A 9087-nucleotide genomic window follows, 5' to 3' on the forward strand; every position below is an offset into this window, starting at 1 on the left:
AGCCTTCCCCTTAAGAGACCGAGGGTTGCTTCATGCGCAGCCCCCGGTCTCCTAATGGGCAGGGAGTATCCCTGCCCTCAGCCAATCCTAGCGCTGCTGAGAGGGGTTGCCAGCTGGCAGCCACTCACGCAGAAGACATGGAAGGCGCCAACGCACCGGACGCCGAGCCGAGCCCAGGAGCAGACAGCAGAGGCGGCGCGGACCTGCCCGGTCAGGCAAGTTTAATTTTTACTTTATTTTTAAACCCCCACCCCCGCGCGACCCCCTCGCCCCCTCCAGCGAGTATTGCGAGCAATGCGAGCCGCAACTGTTTTTTGTGGGTTATGTATGTATGCTCTGCTCTTGCTCACTAATCACTACTATGTGAAATGGAAAGGGGTCTCCGGTTTCTTCTGGGCACGGCGCTTTGTGCATATGTGAACTTTTCTGACCTTTACTGGTTGCACAGGCATGCCGTGTGTCTGGAATTCTGCAGTTTACTTTATTTATTGATGCCATTGAAATTCTCAACCTCATGCAGTTTAGGTGACCTTGGGATTCTGGCAAGCATTAATTACCACAACAACAATTGGGTAAAAAATTAGATTCACACCGAAATGTAGTTTTGCTACACTCTCAGGTGCGTATTCAGACAGAGTCCTACCATGGCATCAGGACTCATGAACTGTGCGTACTTGCATATTCATCCACATCGTTCAGCAGCGCATTTTACGTGTCCTTTTTGCGCTTAACAGTTCCAAGTACAATGGTCATTGTTTCCCCACACGCAGTGTTGATGTACATTTTATTGGCAGGTCTGTTGTGCACATGGTACCAGTCTCTACGTCAGTTGGTTTTGAGAGTGCTGCGGGTTCGTAGTTTGGTGCTGTAAATGGATGCAGCAGTCTGCAGTTTTTATAAGAAAATGATGTCTAAAATGGCTCCCAAAAAACACTAACCACCAGCTGTGGAATAAAAGATCGTACCCCGCTTCAGGTCTGATCTGCACATGCCACTCGCCTCTTGCCCAGGAGGGGTTGTTTTTAGCTGCAGAATATCACAGCTCTCTGCTGCGCCCGTGGTGCCTATTTTTCGTCCCCATGCCAGGAATTTACCAACAGTGTTTTTTCACTTTGAGGCGCTTATTAACTGAGAATGTGTTTTGAGTATGCATTTATTTGCCAACTTATGGCGAGCAAAGCGGTACAAAAGGGGGTGGTGATGGACGGAGCATCAGAACCAATCAAACACTCACACCCAGTCAACAGATCTGGGTATGATCCATCACCGTTCTTTTTAAACACCTACGCGATCACGCTCGTATTAAGGCACTTCACTTTGGAATACCGGCACTCGCACACGAGGAGACCGGCGTGGGGAGACGTTTCTACGAAGTGACCAGATTACAAGTCAAAGTAAGTACTGACACGGGAACTGAATATGACGCGTTAGAATGCGGAACGTACCGTTTTCTCTTGATATAAGGATATTTCTCTCAATGATTGAGCTAGTTAGTAAACAAGAATTTTCTTGTTTTCGTTTCTGTTTCAAACTAGACGTGAGGCCTATTGACAAAGGAGGGGTGTTGATTGACAGCCCACACGGAGCATATATATATTGCTGTATTTCGGAAAATATCCCGTACCCCACGCCACAGGATTATTGTGGCTTGGAATTATCGCCACAATAGGAGTATGTATTACGCTTTTACTCATGTAGAGTTACGGATATAATAGTCCTCTACACACTTTATTACTGACGTATACTGATAATAGCATATGCGTTTCTTTGTTCTCCCCTCAGATTACTCTCAGTATTATTGTTCAGGTTGGTTTTCTGGATTTTCTTTGGACTTCTATTGCATGTTTCTAGAGTCGGATTATAGTATGAAGGAAGTGGTGGTTTTCTTCACTCAGGCTATTGGTCACAGTGTGTTTTGGAATTGATATTGTAGACATTTCTATATAAGTTTGATTCTCAATTCCTGGGTGAAGGGTAAGAAACACGGGAAGATAAACACATAGAATTTAATTCGGTCACATACAATCTTCACTACTCACGTGCATTTTCTTCAGTTTAGGAACAAAAGATATGAAATGTTAAAATAATTTTTCAATCTGGGTCCTAAACCAAGACTGTTACAGTCACTGTGTCATATGCATGTACAGACACCATCACATTTATTCTGATTAGATGAATGTAAACGCTGTCCCTAAAGCATGTAACCTAAGCCACCGTACTGTTTTCTTATTTAGCCGTGAACAAGTCGCGTGTATAAAATTACAGAGGCGACGAAACACGTGTTGGCATATGAACATCTTACTGGATTAAAGACAAAGAGAGAAAAAGAAAAGAATTTGACTAAATGGATTAATTAACCACAGTTTGAATATTACGTGTGCTAGGGTGTTAAACCATTGTACTTTATTTATTGATGCCATTGAAATTCTCAACCTCGTGCAGTTTAGGTGACCTTGGGATTCTGGCAAACATTAATTAACAGAAATTATGTTCTCAGTCTGTAGTTTTGCTACACTCTCAGGTGCGTATTCAGACAGAGTCCTACCATGGCATCAGGACTCATGAACTGTACGTACTTGCATATTCATCCACATCTTTAGCTGCAGAATATCACAGCTCTCTGCTGCGTCCGCGGTGCCCATTTTTCTTCCCCATGCCAGGAATTTACCAAATGTGTTTTTTCACTTCGAGGCGCTTATTAACTGAGAATGTGTTTTGAGTTTAGTGCATGCATTTATGTGCCTGTTATGAGCGATTTATTAGCGCATCAAAAATTCACTGATTAAATGTTTCTATTTGTAACCATTTTGATTTTTAGAAATTAATTTAATTATTTTCTCTAGACCTTCATAAACAGAATTTCTGTAATACCGTTTTCCTGACATTTGTTTTTAATGTGGGTGATGTGGGAGACTAATCTATTTCAGAGTGACATTTTGCAGAGAAATGTTAGTTTACGTTTCATGCAACATCCTTAAAGTTGCTTTTAGATCAAAACAGTACCTCACACACACATGAGAAATGGAAGGGTGTCACAGAGATTATTTGCATTAATATTAGTGAGCTGCTGTTGTGTTGCAATATTGAAAACACATTTAGAATTTTGGAGGAATGGTTGTGCACTGTCAGTGACCTAGCCAAAGAGGGCATGAAATAGCTGAAACTGGACTATATAGTCAAAGCGGTTCCTAACAGGAGCCGGGGGACCCCTAAATATGTTAGGCCCAGGGCCCCGAAAATCCTTAATATGTCCCAGTTTGCCCACTCTTTAAAATAAAATCCCCCTTAGGTTGTTCAGGCTCGCTCGCTGCGCTCGCTTGCTGCGGTGGACTCCCAAACAAGTTTTACGCCCCCCCACCACCACTTTCAAATGTCACCAGCCGCCACTGTAATTGCTTACCTGTTTTAGATAGAGGTCCCAGTACTGAGCCTAGGAGCCCAGTACTGGATTACAAAAGTAACGAGAACATACCATACCTGTACCTTGAATTTTCTCCCATAGGGAATCATTGACTGTTTTTTGTTCTATGAAATTTCTTCTAAGTGTCAACTTTTAAAATAGCAAAATATTGCCTAAAAATCACAACAGTAACTAAGTCGACTTTACTCACTTGTTTCCAAGAACTGTCCCAGGACTGAATCTAGGATCCAGTCCTGAAGTTAGAAAAGTAATCCTGAAAGTAATCTATTGCAAACAACTTAAAACTTCAATTGAGCTCAATGTATTATTGTGTTGGAAATTGTGTTGCCTATTGCAATAACCTGTAACTACTACTTACAAAATCAATTGCATATTGCAAAAGGATTTAACTAAAGCATCTCATTCTGAGATAGTATATTTTAATACCTATTGTTGGTTCTAAAATAAAACAAACATATATATTTTATATAAACCATTGGCCTAGAGTTCAGTTATTGAGTGTGTGAGACCATTTGCTGACTGAGTGTGTATAACAAATGCTTAGGCTTTCCTGTTTTCAGTTTCTATTTTCGGTAAATTCTGGTGGTGTTTTTTCAGTGTTTTCAAGTGATTTCAATACCTCCAAAAAACAGTGCTTTTCAGTGATTACTCATTTTCGCGCCATAAAAAAACAAATGAAACAGTGTTTTACCGGTGTTTATGAAACGCTTTGTTTTTATTATTGCTTGCTTTCTTCATTGATGCATGGTATATAGACAGTGTATGTACAGTGTATATGGGGTCCAAATACATTTTTACAAGTCGAATTTATTGTAGTAGACCATACAATATTTCTTCAGTGATTCTTTGGTCATTCGCGCTCTCTCTTTCCTTCCCATGTACACTTTTATTTGCGAAAAGGCCCTCTCGACATTGGCACTTGAGACTGGCAACGCCAAAACAGCCACTACACAATTTGCCAACTCTGGCCACTGACGTAGCTTTCCATGCCAATACTGGTGCACCTCAAGGTTGACATTCTCTGGGCCAGATTCTGCAACATATGCGTTGAACTGGGCGCATATGCCCTCAGAGGTATTAAAGCGGTCAAAAATGAAGCTGTACTTTTCGAAGTCTGGAGAAAATTCCCCTTTACGTAAGGGATCTAACACTTGTGCAGAGTACCAAAGTGAGGCTTCATTCACTTCAAATGCCATGGTTGGTGAAGGGACATTTCTATGCATCATAGCTAGCCATTTCTCATGCATAGTAAAATAAAATTTCCTGAATTGGTCCTCAACACTTTTCTGCTTACCAAGTGGCAAGCATTCTAACAGGTAGCATGTTGCAGTGCCAAAGTCAGTGCCAAAGTCACTAAAAGTGTCGGCTTGCCTACTCTCGAGAAGATGTTTGACATCTACACCAATTATGCTGAACACTTGGTAGACCAGGGTGTTTTCTGACTCTAGTTTTTTGATTATGTCCACTACAGCAGTCATGTTTTCTTGTAAAAATCTAAGAATGCAGTAGAGTGTACTTTTTTTGACATCACTATCAATATGCACCCGAAGATCCTCACATTTCTTGCCTTTTGCATCATCACTAAGCAAAAATTCAGTAAACGGTCGCCACATAGATAATATTGCATTCACGCCCTCTAGGACTGAGAACCACCGACTAAATGACACAGTTGGGATGACTCTTTCTTTGCTGCCACACAAAACACAAAATGAGAAATATTTGTGTTTTAGTTCCCGCGCATAACGAAACAGTGCACCTGAATGGACTACAAAATCAATAGCATTCTTCATTAGCTCAGAAGATTGTAGAGATGCTTTCAGCATACCATCTAGCAAGTGTCAAGGATCTCTTACGGGGAAACACTTCAGCTCAGGTATTGCTTTTGACAGGTCATCACATAACTTTTTCATATATGTAGCTGAATCGCTGCAAATACAAACAATATCACTCCAATCTTTGTTAAACTTGGTAAGAACTCTCTGCAGCAGCATCCCAAGTGACACTGCGTTGCATGTTTCCAGTACATCTAGATCTGCCATGATGGTACGTCTGTACCATCCATTTTTTGCATCACAAAATGTGATTAGCACTGCCACTGCTGGGTCGCCACGCATCTCTGGAGTTTCATCAATGGTAACAGAGATCTTGACATCACCTTGGAGTAACTCTGAAATATGTTCAATGTCCGCAAGGAACACCTCTGGTAGGTATTTCTCATACATTTTGTGTTGCTTTTGGTAATGTTTTGCATGCTGGTGCACGCTTGCGGAACAGATTCCCAATCGGTCCATCGGCTTGGTGTAAGCTGGTTTCAGATTGCACTAGGGCACGTACAAATTCATGTGCCACATCCTTTTCTTCCTCATGTTTTCTTTTGAAGCATGTCATTGTCTCAGCAAGAGACATTTGGCATAGGCTGTCGCTATTAGGTGGCTCTTTCAATTTCAAGTGGGTCTTGGTGACAAGATGTTCAGCAATTCGGCTTGCAGTGTTCCCAGTTACTATTGGGACAGTCACTCTGCAAAACCTGCAAATTAACATCTTTTGCCCACGCACTTCTTCAACCATGAAATCTTTGTTTTCCAGCACATAATCTTCTGCCGTCTTTATTCTGCGGGGCATGTTGTTCTGCGCAAACTAGATCAATACAAAAAAAAACACTTAGCAACCGGTTGCGTACTGTTGAGAAAATAATGAAAAAGACAACATGTTCATGGTCAGGTGACTGCTCTGCAAACAGGGAAGAGCGCACTTGTGTTGCAATGAGTAACCGAAACAACAATTTCTGGTCACGGGAGCCAATAGGCTAAAAGCACCCCAGGGCAGGGGCGTGAGGCCTTAATGTCTGTAAGGTTAAGTCAGCACTTTCGGAAATTTGCCTGAAAAGGGAGGCTCTTTGCAAGTCACACCTCTTGAACTGCGGGGTGCAGAGACAACTTTTTGGAATGACAGGTTTTGTGACTCTCCAGGTATAGGTAATTTATGGAAGATTTCTGGGGTTGTTGGAGGCAAGGCAGGCAGTTCTCATCGTTCATTTAGAATCAATGTGTTGTCATTTGGAGAAAGTGAGAGCTGGGTGACATGTTCATGGTTTTGGGCACTCCTCACAAATCACGTAGCATGATGGCACGGCTCTGAGTAAAGCTAGGCTGCTTTTCACTGCTGTTTTTTTCCCCTCCGAGTTTTATCTAGTGCTAACTGGGCCTGAAGGTATTGAAGTGCTTCACATGAGCACCTGTTGTGTTACACAAGGGCACATTCACTTTTGTAGATTACGTGATTTGTCCAGATTCACCTGATGTTGCGCGTCATTGCCGAGACTCGTACCCCGTTCGCCAGATATGAGGTCCACCGTCCTAACCATTATACTACATCCTTTCCTGCTGTTATTTTCAAGGTTTATGGAAGAGTCTATGCTTTAAGTGTTTGAGTTTGTGAAGTTGAAATCTTGCCATTGCAGTATCACAATGATTACAAAAACAAGTTTTGTAAAAGAATGACAACTGGTTTGCTATTTCAGCAATCAAATTTTCTACCCTAGCTTACTGGGGTCATTTCTCGTTGAATCCGTGTGCTTAACATTTTCATATAAGCAGATTTAGATGCATGCACAAAAATGATGAGAATTAATTAGTAAATTGTTCTGATGCGCTTAAATGTCAACAGAGGCATTACAAAGAAGCGAATTACACTGAGTATTATGCGACCACACCATGGAATAAGGCTTGCCGCGTGACCACAGCTTTCACCTTACTGTCAAGGATATGAAGGGCGTTTTGCTAACCACTCAAGACAAAGTGTTCTAAGGCCATCAGGAAAGTTCCAAAGACTGATACTGCCCAATAGTACCTACCAGCCCCAAAATCAAGAGCAAGGGCTGGTGCCCGTCTTTTAGTGCATGACACTACCACACACAGGAACCGGGCACGTGTATATGTCAATCAGACACATGCATAGCACTAGACAAATCTGAGCAAAATATACATCTGGTCATAATAACTCTTTACTATGTGCTGCATAAACATACAACTCATCGTGATTTCTGACACTACTCTTCCATTGCGGTACAGAGTTGTAATCTAATTTCTACCATCAAAACATGCATTCCTGCTGTTTTGTCCGCTGTATATAAACACAGGCTCCTGCTCTTTTGCGGCATAGTTCCTTGCCATATGGGCTTCTTTCTTTTGCTGTTTTGTCACTATCTGAGATAATGCACGAAAAAGGCGGGGAGTGACTAGAGGCACTGGGTTTAAAGCCATTCAAAATAAACAGAGCACAGCAGACATGCTTCTATATAGCGCTTCACACTACACTCCTGCCACCTCTAAGCGTTGCAAAAACCGGTGTCCTATTTCCTCCGTTTTTAAGGTACTCGAATGCTGCCTATTTCCCCGGTGCCCACCCCCACGTTAGCCAGGCAGTGGGAACTTGCTCAAGGGCCGCATAACACCAAACAGGCAGAATTTTAAACCCAAGCGTGCTGCCTCTTTGCCCGGTGCCCACCCCCATGTTAGCCAGGCAGGGGGCCCTTAATAATGCACGGAAAAGGCAGGGAGTGACTAGAGGCACAGGGTTTAAAGCCATTCAAAATAAACAAAGCACAGCAGACATGCTTCTATATAGCGCTTCACACTACACTCCTGCCACCTCTAAGCGTTGCAAAAACAGGTGTCCTATTTCCCCCGTTTTTAAGGTACTGGAATGGGAAGCGCGCCCTCTCAAAGACCTCATAGTCGACAATAACAAACACATAAAGCTAGCATTGGTAACAAACTCGCAGGTTCTACAGCGCGCTCTTTTACATTTCTTGTTCGCATTGCCCAACGTTTAATTCAAAGCAAAACGAAAAACAAATGAGGCAGAATTTTAAACCCAAGTGTGCTGCCTATTTCTCCAGTGCCCGCCCCCACGTTAGCCAGGCAGGGGGAACTTGCTCACGGGGCCGCATAACACCAAACAGGCAGAATTTTAACTAACTCGCAGGTTCTACAGGGCCCTCTTTTACATTTCTTGTTCGCGTTGCCCAACGTTTAATTCAAAGCAAAACGAAACACAAATGAGGCAGAATTTTAAACCCAAGCATGCTGCCTATTTCCCCGGTGCCCACCCCCACGTTAGCCAGGCAGGGGGAACTTGCTCACGGGCCGCATAACACCAAACAGACAGAATTTTAAACCCAAGCATTTCAAGCCTCGTTGATCGTAATCGGGTGCGGCCGCATGCAGACAAACTGCAGACCTCAACATCTTGTCTCCCCCACGTTAGCCAGGTGGCAGGCCCTTGCTCACGGGCCGCATTAAGCAATACGTGCCACCTCTTTCCCCGGTGCCCACCCCCACGTTTACCCAGTACAACACTTACAACATTTACCTTGGATGGTTCAACTAAGCCTTGGAACACTGGCGGGCATCGTCGGATCGTCGGATCGTCGTCGTGGTTGCCTGAAGTGTGGTGAGGTGTATGGGGCCAGACAAAATCCGGGCAGTATTTTTAATGGGACCTGGTCACACCCACCAACCTTGCCAACCAATGTGTCTCCCCAAATTTAATGGGGGTGACGCACGTTGAGAGCTGCTTCCTTCTCAGGCAGTTTGGTCTGCAATGCTTTGGCTCCATCAAGTGGCCAAGTGGTGCAACAGCAATGAAAATCAGCGACACTCGGT

General features: G+C 43.2%; 1 pseudogene; it reads right to left on the bottom strand.

Moving 5' to 3' along the window:
* Positions 1-4215: 4215 nt before the first annotated feature.
* Positions 4216-6043, bottom strand: LOC146868401 (uncharacterized; annotated as a pseudogene).
* Between the last annotated feature and the right edge of the window lie 3044 nt (positions 6044-9087).

Source organism: Triturus cristatus, chromosome 1_2, assembly GCF_964204655.1.
Source record: "Triturus cristatus chromosome 1_2, aTriCri1.1, whole genome shotgun sequence".
Taxonomy (NCBI): Eukaryota; Metazoa; Chordata; class Amphibia; order Caudata; family Salamandridae; genus Triturus; species Triturus cristatus.